General features: G+C 43.7%; 1 protein-coding gene across 1 annotated transcript in view; it reads right to left on the reverse strand.

Annotated features, from left to right (window-relative positions):
• Positions 1–18,158, reverse strand: part of sipa1l3 (signal-induced proliferation-associated 1 like 3) — a 72,083-nt gene that overhangs the window by 37,824 nt on the left and 16,101 nt on the right. The window contains exon 2 of the mRNA XM_030107994.1: positions 2,832–2,893. The gene's annotated coding sequence lies outside the window, so the exon portion shown is untranslated. The remainder of the gene's footprint in view (positions 1–2,831; positions 2,894–18,158) is intronic.

Raw genomic sequence — 18,158 nt, forward strand, 5'->3', positions numbered from 1 at the left:
AGATCTCCTGTCCAGGGGAAACCCCCTTTATGCAGAATGGAGGCTTCACCCAGATGTGGTGAGCCTGATTTGGGAGCGTTACGGGCGACCATCAGTGGATCTCTTTGCAACGTCAGAGAACACTCACTGTCCCCTGTTTTTCTCGCTTCACGACCAGAATGCACCTCTGGGGGTGGACGCACTGACTCACCAGTGGCCTCACACTCTCCTGTATGCATTCCCCCCGATACCTCTGATTTCTCCTACCCTAGTCAGAGTGAAGGAGGAGGGCTTTACGATGATTCTCATAGCGCCTTACTGGCCAGCAAAGCACTGGCTGGCGGAGATAACTCAGCTCCTGTATCAGGAGCCTTGGCCCCTGCCAACCCGGAGGGACCTGTTGTCTCAGGGGCGCGGAGAAATATTTCATCCTCACCCGGACAGGCTGGCTCTGTGGGCTTGGCCTGTGAGTGGTTTAATCTGAGGACTGTGGGCCTTCCCCTGAATGTGATTGAGACCATTCAGAGTGCTAGGGCCCCGTCAACGAGGACCCTTTATGGGAGAAAGTGGTCGGTTTTTGAAAAATGGTGCTCAGACTCGCATCAGGTTCCCTTCCAGTGTTCTGTGACTGGGATCTTGTCTTTCTTACAAGACATGGTGGATAAAGGAAGAGCTTTCTCCACCATAAAGGTCTATCTGGCAGCAATTTCGGCTTGTCATATTGGCTTCGAGGGGAAGACAGTAGGTCAGCATCCTTTGATCTGCCGTTTTATGAGGGGCGCACGCCGTAAACTTCCGGTGTGCAGATCTCTGGCACCATCCTGGGACCTCCCCTTGGTGCTTGATGCCCTCTCAGACTCACCTTTTGAACCCCTGGAACAGGTGGATTTGAAATTCGTGGCCTTGAAGACGGCTTTACTGCTGTGTCTTGCTTCGGCTAAACGAGTGGGTGAGATTCAGGCTCTGTCGGTACACAAAGCGTGCACGAAGTTCTCCTCAGGGAATGCAAGAGTGACTTTACAGCCCAACCCAGCATTCATGCCTAAGGTGTTGGGATCATGTTCTCCGATTGATCTCTTGTCCTTCAACCCACCGCCATTCTCCTCCGATGAGCAGAAGCGGCTACATATGTTGTGCCCGGTGCGAGCCTTAAGGGTCTACATAGACAGGACGAAAAGCTGTCGGAAGAGTGACCAGCTTTTTGTGTCTTGGGCTAAGAGCCGACTGGGGAGGCCGGTCTCGAAGCAACGGCTTTCTCATTGGATTGTGGGGGCTATTGCCTTGGCTTATAATGCCAAGGGACTGCAGCCTCCCGAGGGCCTGCGTGCGCATTCTACCAGAGGTCTCACGACTTCATGGGCACTTTTCAGAGGGGTCTCCGTTGAGGAGATCTGTGCTGCTGCGAGCTGGGCTTCCTCACATACTTTCGCCAGATTTTACAGGCTTGATGTGACGGCTCCAACATTGGCGCATTCAGTGCTTAATTTGGCGCAGCCCCAGTGATGTTGGATTTGGGGTGCTCATTGCCTCGTAACATCTGCACAGCAATCCGGGAGTCAGGATTTTCCCAATGTGAGACACGAAACGAATGCTATGAAAGAGAACTTTAGGTTACTTACGTAACCCCGGTTCTCTGAGTAGCATGAGTGAGTGTCTCACCAGACCACCCTCCTTGCTCTTCGTAGCGAGAAGAGGTGTGTGTCTTTAGAATGACGGGAAGCGCAGTGTCAGGACTATTTATAGGGGGAGGGTCTCCACCCTCCCTGACACTGACGCGCTTGACTCCAGCCAATGGTGGCTGGCGGAGTGCAATAGGAGCTTCTGATGAGGTCACGCTGTAGGCGTTCCCAATGTGAGACACTCACTCATGCTACTCAGAGAACCGGGGTTACGTAAGTAACCTAAAGTTTGTCAGTGGGAGACGCATTTGATGAACGATGGCGAGAAAACAAGACTGAAAAGAAAAAAATCCACTGAGGTGACGGGAATGTAGTGAAGAATCAGAAATATGCGAACTCACAATTGCACTTAGAAAAAACCCCCCCAAAAATTCTGCTTCGTCCTGAGATTTTCCTGAGAAATCAGAGATGAGCAGAGGTGAACATGGGTGTGAGCTGAAGGGGATTTACTACGATGATCAAACACTTATTCACAAAGCAGAGACCTGCTGGCAAAGTATTGTGAGGCTCAGATGTCAAATCATCCAGCAGCTGCACTGAATATCATGAACACAGTGACCCCGCCCACAGTCCGCAATTCTTTTAATGTTTGTTATACGGTCTGAAAAAATATCTGACCAATCAAGAAAAATCAAACATGAAGCAAAACTTTTCAAGCCTACTGCATGCGCCAGAAATCATCTAATAGAAACAAAGAGAAGAGAGCCGCGGGTCGCAGTGTGTCTACGTTCCACTCAAACTAACTGATAGGAACAGTGGAAAGAAACTGGTGACTAAAGTAATGTTAGCAAGACCGGAACAGAAATGTGGCCCTTCTGACTGGGGAGTGTCTATTTTCTAACTTGATGCAGCATGTAAATGGACTTGGTGTGGTTGTGCGAATGAATAATGGATGTTGGTCAAGAAGAGAGAAAGAAAGATTTCTGGAAATGTATGAGTAACCTTAAACTCTGCGAGTTGCACAACAATGAAGAAAACTCGTAAATGATCACACTATTTCCCTCATTAGGACACAAATATATGGCTCATATGCAGGATGAAATGAGAGAAGGCTGCTGCTGATAACAACACATAACAACTATGTCACAGACGACCCATAACACCGAAGCCCAACCCCGACTTTAAAGTGAGACAACATTCACAGACACTCATGATCATCGGTATTTATTTTACCTTTTTCTGCCTTGTCGTGCGCAAGTGAGGTGAGCCCTGATGTTACTGCGCAGCACTTAACGCTGTGGAAAAAAAACACACAAAAGAGAAAGCTTTTTTGTAAAACTGAGGCCGACATTCTTTTGGGGCTTCTGATCATAGTTTTCATGCATAAAGAGAGAACATTTATATAATACAAAGAATCAGCTCAAATGTGCCCCAGTGTAACCCAACAGAGGATGCTTTTTACTCCCGTGTCTCAAAAGCACCGTGCCGCTGATGATTGGGGGGGGTTTGTCTGTGTGATTCTGCAGAGCAGAAATAATCAGTTACACACTCATCGGGCAATTCGCACAGACGAGTCTATGGCTTGTGAGGAGGTTCAACTAGGTTGCCCGAGGCAGTCTATCTGCACTGTAAACAAGTCTGCACACACAGACCAACTTGCATACAAGCAGAATTTTGTATCTTTAGCAGAATTTTATCAGTTTGAATACTGAACAAAGAATGATGTGCAAGAAATTGAACTGGAATAATGACAGTTGGTTTTATTAATTCATGAATAATTTCCTGCAGAAAAAGACGCACTGACTTTGTTTCGTTATTGTTTCCTTCACAACCTGTCTCCATCTGCCACCGTTCGAAATCCAGAGGCGAAGTGAAGGAGCCTGTGCTTTATGATTAGAGGTCAAGGGGCTTAAGAACAGCAGGGAGGGGGACTCTTCAAGTAGGGCATAAAGAGAGGGATGAAGTGGGGCCGGGAGAGGGGGCGGGTGAAATCAGCAGACATAATGTCCTGAGGGGGAGGCCCATTACTGTCTGGCAAATACAGTTCCAATCAATACCAATCAATCAGGCTCCGCATATTCTGCCACACAAAGCATAACAACGCTGTCTTTAGCAGCGAGGCGGAGGGCAGGGGTGGACAGGGGTCAGTGCTTGTGAGTGTCCGTTTTACTCCAGCAAAGTGTCGATCGGCACCAAAGCCAGAGGCGCCGGTACGGATTTCAAGCCCGGGCTTCACCTCCCACAAATATATATATATATTTTTTAATAGAAATACAAGCAATAACAGCTAAACTCTGAGAGCCCCATTGACTCCAAGTGCCTGCCTGCCACTGCATCATAATCGTAGAAAAAAAAGATGTTGCTCCTGATACAAAGTGCTGAATAAAATGAACATGTAGTAAGAACTGAAGGAATAACAAGAAAGCCTACAAAATATTTTGTAAACAGAGCATTTCCTACACCTGTTAACCAGAGGCTGAAAGTACGCTGTTGTGTAGCTGTGGAGACGGCGCCCTGTTGCCAAAACACCAGCTCAGAGAAACAGTCAAAACGGGACACTCATCACTCAAAAGTGATCCTGCCTTGTCAGCAAGTCGAAAAGAAGAGAAAAACAAAATGGTTTTCCATAATAGATTGAACCGAATTGTTTTGATTTCTCAGAAATGTCAGAAGGAGTTGAGCCTATTTCTGCAATGTTTGAATGACGTCACTTGAAGAGCAGACCGTCGTGTTCTGTAGTTTTGACACTGCAAGTCAGAACAGAGTGTGGAAGCAAGAAACCTGTTGTTGGAGGAGCACTTTCTCTAGTTCATGTATATAAAAAAAAATAATAAAATAACGCAACATTGCATTCTCGAGAACAGCCTAACTTCATTCACACAGGCAACACTGTTCATGAGAATCCCTGAAACAGTTGAAGAACTTGTAGTTGCTGTAAAAACAACATAAAACACTGTTTGTGCCAACATTAACATTAACAAATGAATTCTGGGCTCTCGAACAAATTTGAGAAAAAAATTGCTGCTTATCTGTGAAGGCGATGCACCAAAATGTACCTGGTGAGTGGGCTTCAATATCCTGACATAACACGCCAAATTTGTTGGTTTATGTGTATTTTATGAGAAGGAAGAATCATTCTGCAGTGCACTGAAAGATCAGAAAAATATTTTTTTTTCAGTGATACTGATGTTGGTTATGTAATCTTTACCTGAGAGGCATCGCTGACTTGACATGCGCAGCTGCAAACAACTCTGGCAAAGTGGACAGAAGGCCATCAGCAGGCATAAAAAAAAAAAAAAAAAAAAAAAAAAACACCCACACAGCTCTGGGACTGCATACGCGCCACAAAACTACAGGCTTGCAAACAGCCGCAAGATTAAGGCGTTCTCCTCAATCTTGTTCAGCTTTGATTGTGGTGAGGATTTGGAAATGGCTTATTGGTGAGTGTGTTGCTATTCCTGAGGTGCTGGCTCTGAGAAAAAAAATCCAGAACAGCTTCCGCAACCGTTTCCCTCTCTGAAGAAAAACACGTGTATGAACATTCGGCTGACAGAGTAGGCCATCCCTCATACGGGAGGTTGCAGGTTTGATTCCCCGTCTCCACCTGTCCACATATCCAAGTCTCTTACAGCTGAAACCTGACAAATGGTTGCAACACAGAGAATCACACCGCAGGAAAAGCTCAGCATGAGACTCGCAGAGACCAGGATGAAGACAAATGACCTCAGTTGCTTAAACAAATACCACAAATAAACAGACCAGACTCTTTATGTACATCAGTTCACAGCAGAGTGCGTCCACACGCGCCTGTTGGGATTCCTACTTGTGTGACCGGGACTCTGTGAGCCCTGCCAGGCAGAATACCTGTCATACAGCCAGAACAGAGCGGGCCAAATCCCGCTGTGTGTGAGGGTGTTTATGTATGGCATGATTTCGGGACACTAGGACGATGGGTTCGGCGTCAATAATTCCATAAATGAATAAATTCATAGGCAAGAGGCATTTCTGAGACAGAAAACATGCAAATCTCAGCTGGTTAGAGCAGAAGTGCAGCCGTCAGTGATCAGCGTGTCAGCACCGTCGCCATCACTGACATTATGGTGCGATGAAGACGGGATTACTGTCAAAACTCTGAAGCATGAATATTTTAGAGCATTTGCTGTGTCAGAACAGATTTCAGCCTACTGAAGTTTTTGCGCGCGCACACACACACACACACACGCACGCACGCGCTCCTAATACTGCTCTTCTGGTTGTAAATCTGAGTGATGCACATATAATGTCAGCACATTCAACATGTTTAAATTAGCATGTTTTAAAAAAGAAGCAGTTGCTCTGGCTATCCATAAAAAACTGATATTGAGATAAAATGCCACAAATGTTTGTAAATGTAGTTTTATTAGTACTGGAATTAATATTTCAGTGTTACCTTGTTCAAGTTCACACACAATATGAAAGCTTAATTGTCACTAAAGTAAATAAATAAATAAATAAATAAATAAAAAAGTTCTGGAATCAAAGGGTTTTCATTTTGAAAATAGCTTTAAATGTCTTTTTATGAACTGCTGCTATGCTTCTGTAACACACTGCATGAAAAAAAAAAAGAACTAAACTGGAAAAAACTAACGGGTAACAAATCATCTGCATGTGACCTTTACATTTTTTGAAAAAAAAAAAAGGAATTATAGGTGTGATTCTAGCTTTTGACAGTGACTTTTTATTTTATATTCTTGGAAACCATATTGTTTGTGGTTTTTGGACTGATCCTTAAGATTTGTTTTTGACAACCAGCTGTCATTAACTATCAATGGATACTCTAATCAGAAAAATATGTAAAATATGTATGTGCAAAGATCAAATATCAATTTCTAACATTTCTTGTTTGACTCTCATCTAAAACTTGCAGATTAAAAAAAGAGCAATTTTGTTCTCATATGAACATGTAGCTGCTCACAATTTTTACAGTAATTACAGCCTTTGAAGTGAGACTAATGCTGAAAATGCACAGTTAGAAACAAACTAAAGACGCATGAAGGTACGATGAGCGGCATTCTGAAGGATTTAATGGATCTACATGCAGCAATTGAGAGAGGAATCTCCCTGGAGTGTGTGTGTGCGTGCGTGCGTGCGTGCGTGCGAGGAGGGGACTGCTACGCTTTCATTCCTTTCACATCTCCGCTCATCAGCACAGCCCTCTGTCTTCCCCATCATTCCCACTGCCTCTTCTTCAAAGTGAAACGGAGCAATGGGGGAGAAATAAAGATCCTGGTTTGACTCTTTTCCTCTGAGTCCCACAAGTGGAAGACGTGTCTGTGTCCTGGGGTGAAGCCTCCTGCAGAGAAGACCTTGGCTGGGGCGCAGTGGCAGCGGTGCATGATGGTGAAGCAGCAGAAGAGCAGATTCAAAGTATTATTTGCTATAAATGTTAAATATTGATAAATCAGGAGCGTTGGTTTGATTAGTCAGCATTTGATCCACGTGAGTGGAGATTTATTCTAATTCAATGAGACGGTATTCCAATAGTGCTGCTTGAATTTGCAAAGTAAGCGTGCACACCTCTCATTCTCTTTAACAAACAAAGAACTGCTCATTTACTGTCAAGGCATTTTCCATTATTACTGTGAATAATGTGATTAATTTGCTTGAGGTAAATGTCAAGCATATGCATAGTGCCCACCTCGCATGTATTTATCAGATATTAAACCTTGACGGTCAAACTAAGAATGCATACTAAACAAGGCACAATATTCATTCCACAAAAATTGAAAAATCCCAAAACAGTTGCTGATTTCATTAAACTGTTAAGGACTGAATCTTCCATGTCTTACCAAAAAAAAAAAAAAAAAGGGATTAACTGATAACACTCGAGGGTATTTTCTATTTCTGAAGTCCAGTGACTCTGCGGTTAAATTCTGGGCAACATTAGGGGAAAATACAGTGATGAAGTCATGTGCAACACAGAGCTGCTTTTACCAAAACCACTTGGAAATAATGTTGTGGCTGTTTGATCGTTACGCTGGTGCCGGTTGCCATGGGAACGTGAAGGTGCACTCGCAAGAAGACGTATGATGTAGGCGGCGGGCCGCAGGCAATCAGGACACACAACCTGAGAGCCGGAGCGGTAAATAATGACTCCGCGCAGCAATCCACACAACATGGACATCGGCTCTGTGTGCCGCCGCCGCCGCTGCAGAGCAACGACGCTCAGACGCAACGCAAACAGCACGTGCTCTGCTCCCTCTGAACTTCACGTTCCGCTCTAAAATTTACTCCCTAAGTCAGTCATCAGATGTGCTCCCTCTTCCACTGCGGTTTAATCAGTCGGTCCATCTCTGTGTTTCTGCGAGCTGCGCACAGCCACGTGCCACGGGAGCATCAAAGCATGTCTGAATGGGCTCGAAACTATTCAAAGTCATGAGCGAGAGCTCAGGGCTGTAAAAACGCAGTCATCAGCAAACCTTCAGCATCTGCTCGTTGTTTTGTTTTCATAACATAATCCAGTGGCATGAGTTCCGTATATTTTTCAGAAGATTCTTTTGGACACAGCGTAGGAAGAATGGGACGTCAAATTCCAGAGCCGGGGTTTCCTAAGTGCGGCAGAATGAGACTTGTACTGATGCAGCAGCTTCCTATTAGTATCAATATCATTTATTGTAGGAGAGACTATTTTTAGAGTTTCTGAACAGTTAGTGACAAAAAATGTAAGAAGTATCCAGTTCTGTTCAGTCTACAATAACGCACAAGTGCAGCACTGAACCCTAATAACAGAGTCCCACACAGAGTCCCAGCCTGCAGGTTCAGGGCATATCATGTTTAAAAAGGGGGTTTTGTCACCAAACAGGCATTTCTCAACACACAGCCAGTCTCTCCAGCTTCACTCCATCAAGGCGTATCGTCTGGCGTCGGGTGGATGCTGGCGCAGAGCAACGATTACAATCTAGATTTTGTCAGCTGGCTACCTGTTGCAGCTGCCTGAGACGGAGCTCCTGTTTTGTCTGGCTGTCAAACGAGCCGCTCGACGCTTTTCTGCGCAGCGACGTGCAGATCAGACACAACAGCCTCTGGACCGTTGCTGCTGAAATGCAAGAGTCTGACTGCCGAAAACAGGCGAGGATCGAAGACGAAACACGGCACCTCAGCTCTAACTTCTCCTCCAGAAACCTTTAATAACGCTCCGATTAAAAATCACTTATCAAAGTATCAAGTCACCTCACAGGAGCTTTTTTTTTTTTTTTTTTTTAATAAAAAGCATTAGGGTAATGAGAAGACTCCTGGTTGACAGGTAATTTTATAAAAATATATGGGTGGCAGACAGTAATGGGGCAAATCGTCAACCTCATGGCCTGGCCTCTATTCTCTTGAGTCTGGTGTGTGTGTGCGTGTGTGTGTGTGTGTGTGTGTGCGGCAGCGATCAGTCCTGGGGTGACTTACACCGACACAGCTGTTGCGGCTCCCACAGAGACGTCTCGGGGGAGAAGGGCGGGCTACCGGAGCGGCACAATGATTAACCCGAGGGCGTGCACGGAGACTGTCAAGGCAAACCCTCTCGCACACAGACAGAAGCTGGGCTGCATGTCTGGTGCACCACTTAAGACATGACGGTGTACCTTGAGTTAATCATTCATTGAATAATTCAGCAGAACTCAACAAGCCGGGGTCTGGAGATTTTTCTTGCTTTGCTGTTTTTACTCCCGTAACTCTCTTTTAATAATTTATTGTCTATATTATAATTTAGCATCCGTATCTCATAACTTATGGATGGGGTCATGACAGGAAAAATAAACCACGCTCCGATCCAGTTTCCAGTTGGAAGATCTATCAGAGAAAATCAAATTTTTATGGCGTTCATTCAGTGCTTTCCTAAGGTGGAAATGAAACGTGACTTTAACAGGAAGGGGACGAGGGCAATAAATGAGCTTAAGATTTTAATTCAACCATCACAGCTTAAAAATACCATTCAAGTATAAAGTTGTTCAATAGAATCAATGTCTAAATATGTTCTGATACTAAAATCAATAAACACTTGGAATTTCACACAGTTCACATAAAAATGTTGATGTAATTTAAAATTATTTGTAATCTTTTCAGAGTAAGATCTAAAGTCGGGCAGGATTTAAAAAAAATAGTTGACACACACACATTTCACTTCCTGAAACATAATCTATATCATTCAAAATAAGTTGAACAAACTTAATTCAGTTCCAACAACATGCAGCACCTAAAATTATCAACCCTGCATTAACATTTTCTAAAGTCGTGAAAACATGAAAATTGAAAGAGTTGATCCTATAACAAAAAGAGAATAGCAGTTTTCCAATCAGCTACCTAATCAATCCATTCTTCTTCTTTCTGAGGCTATTTGTTTACTTTTCCCAGGTAATACTGAGCTCATTTCTTGGACACAACTGAACTGAATACCAGTGCTTGAAGCTTTTCAAATGAAGCGATATCAGCTGATGCTCCTGACATTTCAAATTTTTTACCAAGTGGATATCAGAACTCGCATCAGAAACTTGAGGCACAAATTACAATGAGCTGAAGAGACTCAATTCATTCTGGTTTCAAAAATGCTATGCTATCTACTAAATTGAACAAAGGTGCTGTCAAGCCATTTCATGCCGCAGTAAAGCCGTCGTCTGCTTTAAACATCCACAGGCGCTCACGTGCTTTTTCCTCTACTGGTGGGCAACCAGTTCCTTGACACTATGATAGTCAAGACAACTAAAGAACGATCAATATAGAGACAGCACTGGAGGCACGCCTACCGCGGCGTTGCGTGCGACATGAGGTTTCTTAATTGGGAATAATGTCGGTTTCCTGTTTGCTCACCTGTCCAAAAAAAAAACGGCAGCTCTGACGACACGCCGCCGGTAGTTATTCAATTACCACGAATAGACGTGTCATGTTTAATCTGTCATACAGCGCGACGATAAGCCAGCGTTTTCCCCTTCAGTGACTAATCCGAGCAGGACCAGACAGAAACTCCGCGACATTTCAGCGGTGACAGATTACTAATTTATGCTCCGGTGTTTACGTATAGCTGAGGGCGCTTTCACAACTGCCGTTTTAGGCTGAACCGGTAATTTTATCGACCGAGTGCAGTGTGGCGGCAACTGCACCAAGCGCCCATCAGGCCTGCTGTACTTTACAAGTTTGAGTTTAAAAGGATCCTGTAGAGAAATGAGCTGTGCAATGTTTTTTTTTTTCCTGAGTATAGCACGTAATATCAAACACACTGAAGGAAAATGCCACCAACTGATGTATATGCTGTGTTTCAAAAGTGTCTCATATGAAGTGACTTCCTGCACTCAGAGGAACTGTGCTGTAAAAAGAACAAAGTTCACAACGTACTGAATCAAACAGGAGTGGGTGTTGTAGAAAAGACATTCCCTGCGTTCAACAAGTTGCACAATGTACTTGACGTGTAAACGACAGGCTCCAACAAAACCCCATCGCACAATCTGCGATGGCGTCCATCGCCTCTCTGAGGCGGCTCTTAGGAAAAGAAGGGGTCAAAATCAATTAGCACCGAATATTTGGTTTTACTTCTTTACTTGTAATGAGATGCATCCAAGTCAATATGATGCTTATATCTGCGTCAGCCCTTAAATACGACCCATCTGAAGGACAGGAAAGCAAACAATACTATGAAGGTTTACTAAAGCAATTTGTAAATGTAGAAAGTTGTTTACATCAGCAGAAAATTTCCCAGGCAGGTTAATACCAAAATGTTCTCACAGAGGGAGCAGAAAAAGGAGAGCGCTGACATTCATGTGCCTGTGTGTGTGTGTGTGTGCCTGTGTGTGTGTGTGAACTCTGGTTATTTCAAGGTTCTTCCTGTAACCAAATCAGAGCAGTGACAGACTAATGAGGCTAAATGATGATGAGGCTTCAGGAAGAGAAAGCCTCCAGCAGGGAGAGGAGAAGATGTGTCAAACAGCGAGGGGAGAGCCACGGCTTCTCTCCGGAAGCTTTGCTTTTACAGAAACAGTATCTCGGGCAGAGTGGAGCCGCGCTCTCATCATTTACAACGATATCCACTGGGAGTTGAGGCTGCCGAGCGATGGAAAAAGACGGGCGTGATTATCATGATGATTATTGATCCCCACAGGCAAACTGCCCTCGTCAGACAGGTCATGGCTAACCGCTCGCTCTCGGGTCCTTGAAGTGCACTGGTTTTTCTCTCTGTCCTGCAGGAAGCTGAAGTATGGGGTGTTGCTGACATTAACAGATGTGAACACTCATTTAACATACCCCCCCGCGCCCCCCCACCAGCCCGACCAGACTGCCAGCCAGCCAAAAGTCTTAAAATTTCATCTTATAACTTCCAGTGACTGGATCAACACGGGTCAAGCATAGGGTAAGCTTCAATCAAAAAATTCCTAAAGCGCATTCCTCCCTGCATTTCACTGGAAACAGATTAATTCCTCAGTGAGGGAAGAAACAGCCAAAAAGGGTATTTAAGGCTAAGAACATGGTCTGGCAATATTTTTACACTTTACTAAAGAACCAGAAATAACAGACCAGCGATGTGAAGTGGTTATTCGCTTCAAATAAAGACAGTAATGCCTGATGGGTCGGTATTGATCTTTGCCGTCTTTTAACAGACAAACACTAGTTTAGCTGTACAATGAAACTTGAAGCCCTTTCAACTAATTGATTAAAAGAAATGGTGTCAAACTAAACAAACACCTTAATACACCAGAGAAACGTCTTTTTCTTCAATTTTTTCACCCCTTTGTTTCAAAGTTGCACTTACATTATGGACTTTGGCCTTCCTGTGTGGTGTCTACAAGTTCTCCAGGTACTCCGGTTTCCTCCGGTTTAATCCGCAAATCAAAACATCAGTGAGTCATGCTGGTTGAAACTGAAATCATATCACAAGAACTGAGACGGACTTATTGAGAGGCACTCCACAAGTTTAAACAAGTGATTAAGACTTGGAGGTTGAGGAGGATTATCCCGGACCTCCTCAAGATTTGTGCCGACATAAGCTGGTTGTGTACACACACATGCACCAGCATATTTTGATCAAACTCTTCAATCAATTCATTATAAAAACTCGATCATTTGAATGGAATTAACATACAGGGTGACCATTGCTAACTTCTCCCTATTGACTGTCGAAACTTATTTCCAAATCAAATCAGATGTATTCCTGAAGAAACAGCACAGAGAGCAGAGTAGTTTGCATTCCCTCTTCTCTAGTCACGACGTGTAAAAGTTTCATGGACAAAAAGTTGAACCTTACAGCGCCATCCCTGCCAACACATGACCTACATGCTGCTGGGTTGGAAAATCACTGATGTGCAAACCAACTACTGCATCAAACTGTCTTGAAATGTAATCTCCAATAATATTTCTGGTGTAGCGCTCACTGCATTAATGCTGTGTCACGAGAGCGCAACCCCGACGAGCATTAAAGTTTAACGCGCCGTTCTCAAACACTGAGCGGTATCTGGAGTGACATTCCCATCGGTTCCCTCCGTGACGCCGCTGATTAATGAGAAGTGACACTGGTGTCCTCTTTTCTGCAGCCTCCTCTGCATGACGCAGTGACAATAGCAAATAAGAGCAGGGTCAAGAGGAGTGTACGCATGTGTGTTTTAACGTGTCTGTGTACATGCCTGTGTGTCGGGGGGCTTACAGTTTAGGCAAACAAAGGGGGCTCTGACACAAATCCAATCAGTCCCCCTCTCTCTCTCTCTCCCCTATTTTTAAGAGGCCTCTCTCTATTCGGTTATGTTCTTGTGAATAGTGCCATTGACAGAGGAGGCAGTTAGGACCTTATTGTACGAAAACTTTGAGAGTTCCCAAAGGAGCACATGAGCACTCAAAGGCAAGCCTGACTGTTACGGATCATTTTTCCCTGCAGCCACCGTCCCTCCAGACTCTCAGCCTGGAGCGGGTCAGAGTTTGTGCGCGGCTCAGAAAATGTCACTTCACTTGAAAATCAAGACAGTGACAACAACATGATTTACAATGGGGTCGTGTCCCTTGTCTGATTTTGCCTTTTTGAAAAACTACGACCGCGGCCGTCTCCACCCAGCGTTTGAGCCGCTGTACGGCCCAGATAAGCCCAGCTGGTGGAAAGAGAGCGTGGCAGGGCTGAAAGATAGCGGTCAGAGATAGAGATAATAGCGCTCGCCGGTTCCTCTGATGCCTGCGAAATGATGGACTCCTCTGGGGTTTTCGACGCAGACAATTTGTACTGTAACTCGATTTGCACCACAGTCAACGGTTAGTGTGGGAAAGACTCAGCCTATTATGGGTGTAATACAGTAAGGTCAAATTAATCTCAGAACAAGGGAAAGGGTTTAACCACCGCTGAAATAGGAGATTATTCAGTGAAATTTATTCTTCAGTTCAAGTGGACTAGAAACAGTGAGGAGGGGAAAAAAAAGACTGTGAAGGTTCACTTTTAATAGCTTATTTGCATCTCATTGTTAAATCCTTCCTGTTTGGGCTACATTTTTGACTTGATGATAAAAAGTGAAGGAAAGTTCTAAATGGAAGTAAAAGCAGCTGTAAAATATAAAGTCCATCCCAGCTGATGGGCAACAGCTCTGCTCAAAAAACTGTTTGAAATAGGATGTTCTAGGCTTTATGTGATGATGAATGCAAACTAGTGTGCCCTGTAGTGTTCATACATATTCTTACATACTCTTGCAAACTATCAACCAAAAAAAAAAACCTACTATGGGAGCTGAGCGCACTAAAACATCCAACACGTTTAGGACCATGCGGCTGTGGTGCAGTTTGTTCACAAGTTGACAATAAGAGTCTTATGTTTGGTGATTGCATCAAGAAAAAAAATTGTGAGTGAAACAAAATTTTGTAACCTCAAGGACTTTAATTGTCACATTTGTCTGACACGCAAGATTTTTGACTCAAACTGGTCCCCTGCCACAGTGCTGCAGCAGGCCACTACGCCAGGCATGTATGGATACATATGGTAACTACAAAGGGATCAATAAAGTATGTTTTCTTTCTTAAACAAATCCATTCAGAAAACACTGAAGCGAGCATTCACCCTTTTTTCCTCCCAATCTCTACAATTTTATTTTTATTTTGATACTTTCTGAAAATGTTTTAATTCCTGTCATTGTTATACATATAATGTAAAAAAATCCTTGACATGTACCATCAAGAAAACTCACAAGTTGGCACAAGATTCAAGTTATTACATGAGGATATTCTCAAGTTTCCAGAGACCCTAAAAAGGAACAAATCCATTTATATCTTCAAGCGATTTCAACAAACGTGCACAGACAGAGCCTTCTGAGATAGAACAAAAATGGAAGAAAGTAGAACAATATAAAGCTGAAATTCTTGTAAGAAAGTTAATAAAAATATAAAAACATTTAGATGAGATAAACAAAATCAATCAGATAGTTGAAATAATGACCCTCAGGAACAGTTGCCACAATGACATAAGGTTTGGTGAACACAGGCAGTCATAGGTACAGCTTGCTGTGATTTAACTACTGGAGTATTCTTTGTTGATTACCATATGGAATATTCTGAAATTCAAGCTTAAATGTCTGCTGAAAACAAAATTAAAAACTAATTCAATCTCTTGTTCTCACTTTTTTTGTCTCCATATGAGTTATTGGCATTCCCTTACCGGTCCTGCTGCTCTCCTGACCCAGACCCCATCAGTGACTGGACAGAGGCAGCAAAGGAGAAACAGCAAGCAGCGAACAGCTGCTAGAGGAAATTAAAAACACATCTACCACTCCCTCGTTCCTCCCTTTTTCTCTTCAGCAAAACCAAATTCAGCTGCCTCATGCTACAAAGTGCACATTAAGTTCCCGGCATTTCTAAAAATTTATTGCAGCAGTTCCACAGACGCACAAAGTGCCAGACAGACATGTGACTGAGTGTTCAGGCATCTGGCTGATAAGAAAACCATTGATCAAACTGCATGATCTTCACAGGTACGGTAATTCTATCAAAAACCCCACAAAACGTTTGGTCTGAGTCAAGCTTTTCACTGCGGACTCTCCCCAATGTGTCTGCTGTCGAGCTTAGTGAGAAATGTCTGGTATTAGCTCGCTTTCAGCCACAGAAAGACGTCCGGAGAAGGTGGGAGGAGTGGCAGACTTGGAAATGTTCAACAGGAAGTACAGGCGGGGAACATGGAAAATATAAGGAGGAGGAATGCACAGGGGAACCCCAAAAATACCATCTTCTGTGTTTTCACAGGGATTCAGACAAGTGCTTTAAACTCCCAAACCCGGTGAAACAGTGTTTATGTCATTAGTAAATTCATCTTGGGTTACCCTCAAGGTTTTATATTATTAAGAGAACTTGGCTGAGCTGAAACTTTACTGTTCAGAGTTTTTGTTTCATTCTGACCAGACGGTCAAATGCTCGTATTGCCGACATCATTATCAATTGAGAAGGAAGCTGTGGTCTGGTTTCACTTATTTATGTGGACCTCTAAGTAGTACAAGCACCATGCAAATCTGAGCTGTGGGCGGCTGCTCAGAGGTACACAGGCAGGCTAGAGAAAGAATATAATTAGAAAGGGGGAATTTATACTTTCCACCACCAAACATGCAGAGTCACATCTTTTGCTGTTATCCACAGACTGCACTTGCTTTTTTGTCAGTAATCCTCAGCTCAATTCATTCTGGAAAACCCATCTCTTTAAGAATCTGTCGTACTAATACTTCCCTTCGGATACAAGGATTATCATAATTGGTCAAAATGCTTATCAATATATTTTCCATGAGCAGGTTGATATCTAAAATGCACTTGTTGGTGGAATAAGTTTTGTCCCTGGAGTCCAAGAATTCATTTGTCTACATAATCAGGTGAAGTTTTATTTTATGCGATTATCTGGGATTATCAATATTTCTGGGTTGGAAAAAAACGTCCGTGCCTTTCAGGTAGAAGGTGCAATAGTCTCAGGTTTAATCTAGACCTCTGCATTATAGTGCTACAGAGACTCTGTGGCTCTACTGGAGGTATTCCTGGAGCTATTCTGAACATATTTAAAAACAAATCTACACACTGAGGCTTCACTGTGGCTATTGGAATATCACACAGACCACAAGAACTGGGATTGGGCCCCTTTTCTTGTTGCTCTTCTATAGAGCCATACTGAATATTAATCTACAAGAGATATGTCTTTGTGGCTTGCTTTCCCTCTCCTAGCGGTAACATATTGTTATGGCAAAGGAAAAAAAAAACACTAAAATTGATCTAACTGCTGTGTTGACAATTCGAAAAGAAGTCAGACGACTTTTTTGTGTCTGCGTGCCTCCATGTTTGTCACGCTTGTAGAATGGTTTCATGTAAACACACTCCGACAATCCAAATCCACAACCCCCAAACAAAATCGCTGGCTGCTGGAACTCCTGGCAAAACAGGAAATACAACTTCAGGGCAGCAGCGAGCACAACAGAGCGGAGATGACTGTGAGCAAACCAGGCAGTCGAGTTTCACTATAGCATGAGTCATGGCTGTACATGCACCAGGAGGAATAATTTGTTCCTTGCTATGCATACCAACAACATGTTAACCTTTGCTGACACACAATGACCTCAAACACAAACGTTTGGAGGGTATTGCTCGAATAAATGTCAGTTGATTTTTCATGCTGGAATATGACACAGCTTATTGATACAAGCAAAACTCTACTCTGGTGGGCTGAAAAATCATTGGGAACAAAAACTAAATGCTACAAACCTTATTTTTCTTGGCAGGTGGCGGGCTGAGCCTGGTTGTGTAGGGACTATGGGTTTCTGCATGCTCCCATATTCAATCTAAGTCGGACAGGGTGGGAAATACTATACGATCAGGGTGTGCAGCTCATTTCAAAGTCTCTGTGTAAGATCCGGTTAATGAGACGAGCTGGCCTCTTCATGTGCCACATGTATTATTGAACCCCATACTTTGTGCTCTTTCATTTATTGTTGGGCTTTGTATTTGTCTAGTAATTATTCCAAACATTTTTGTGTTACACTTTGGCTGATCTTACCTTTTATGCCTTCATGTCTTTTCCCACTTTTCCCTTTATTTTGCCAGATGGACAGAACAGAGAGGAGAGGGGTGTGGCAACAAGCGCCACGGCAGTGTGTCCACCTCTCACTGGGTGGCCCGTGTCCAGGTTGTTTGCCGACGGAGTGTCAGAACAGCAGTTCTCAATCCAAACGTTAAATAAAAGCAGCGCACACAAGCGGCGTACGTCTGAGCATCTGATGCAGTTCCTACTGCTGCCACCCACCAACCACTTAGAGCTGTGGTTTTGCTCTGATGCTTTTTATAAAACACGGACCTGGAAAACTTGGTGAACAGGTGCTGCACACGCTCAGCAGCAGCTGAAGGCGGCTTAACACTCGGAAGAAACCCTGCAGCACTCCAATGAAGAAATTCACTCAGCCTTTTTTTCAGTTTGTTCTGCTGTCGTTGGCCGAGTACTGAGAGTCAAATATTGACAGAGGGCTGGCTTGGGCCCTGCCATTGTGCACTCTCCCATCACCTTGGACTTTAGTTCCAATCACTGCAGCGCATGTATCAGAACTGCACACCCCGTTTTAGTTTGTGACT

This window comes from Salarias fasciatus, chromosome 14 (assembly GCF_902148845.1).
Source record: "Salarias fasciatus chromosome 14, fSalaFa1.1, whole genome shotgun sequence".
In the NCBI taxonomy this organism is placed as follows: domain Eukaryota; kingdom Metazoa; phylum Chordata; class Actinopteri; order Blenniiformes; family Blenniidae; genus Salarias; species Salarias fasciatus.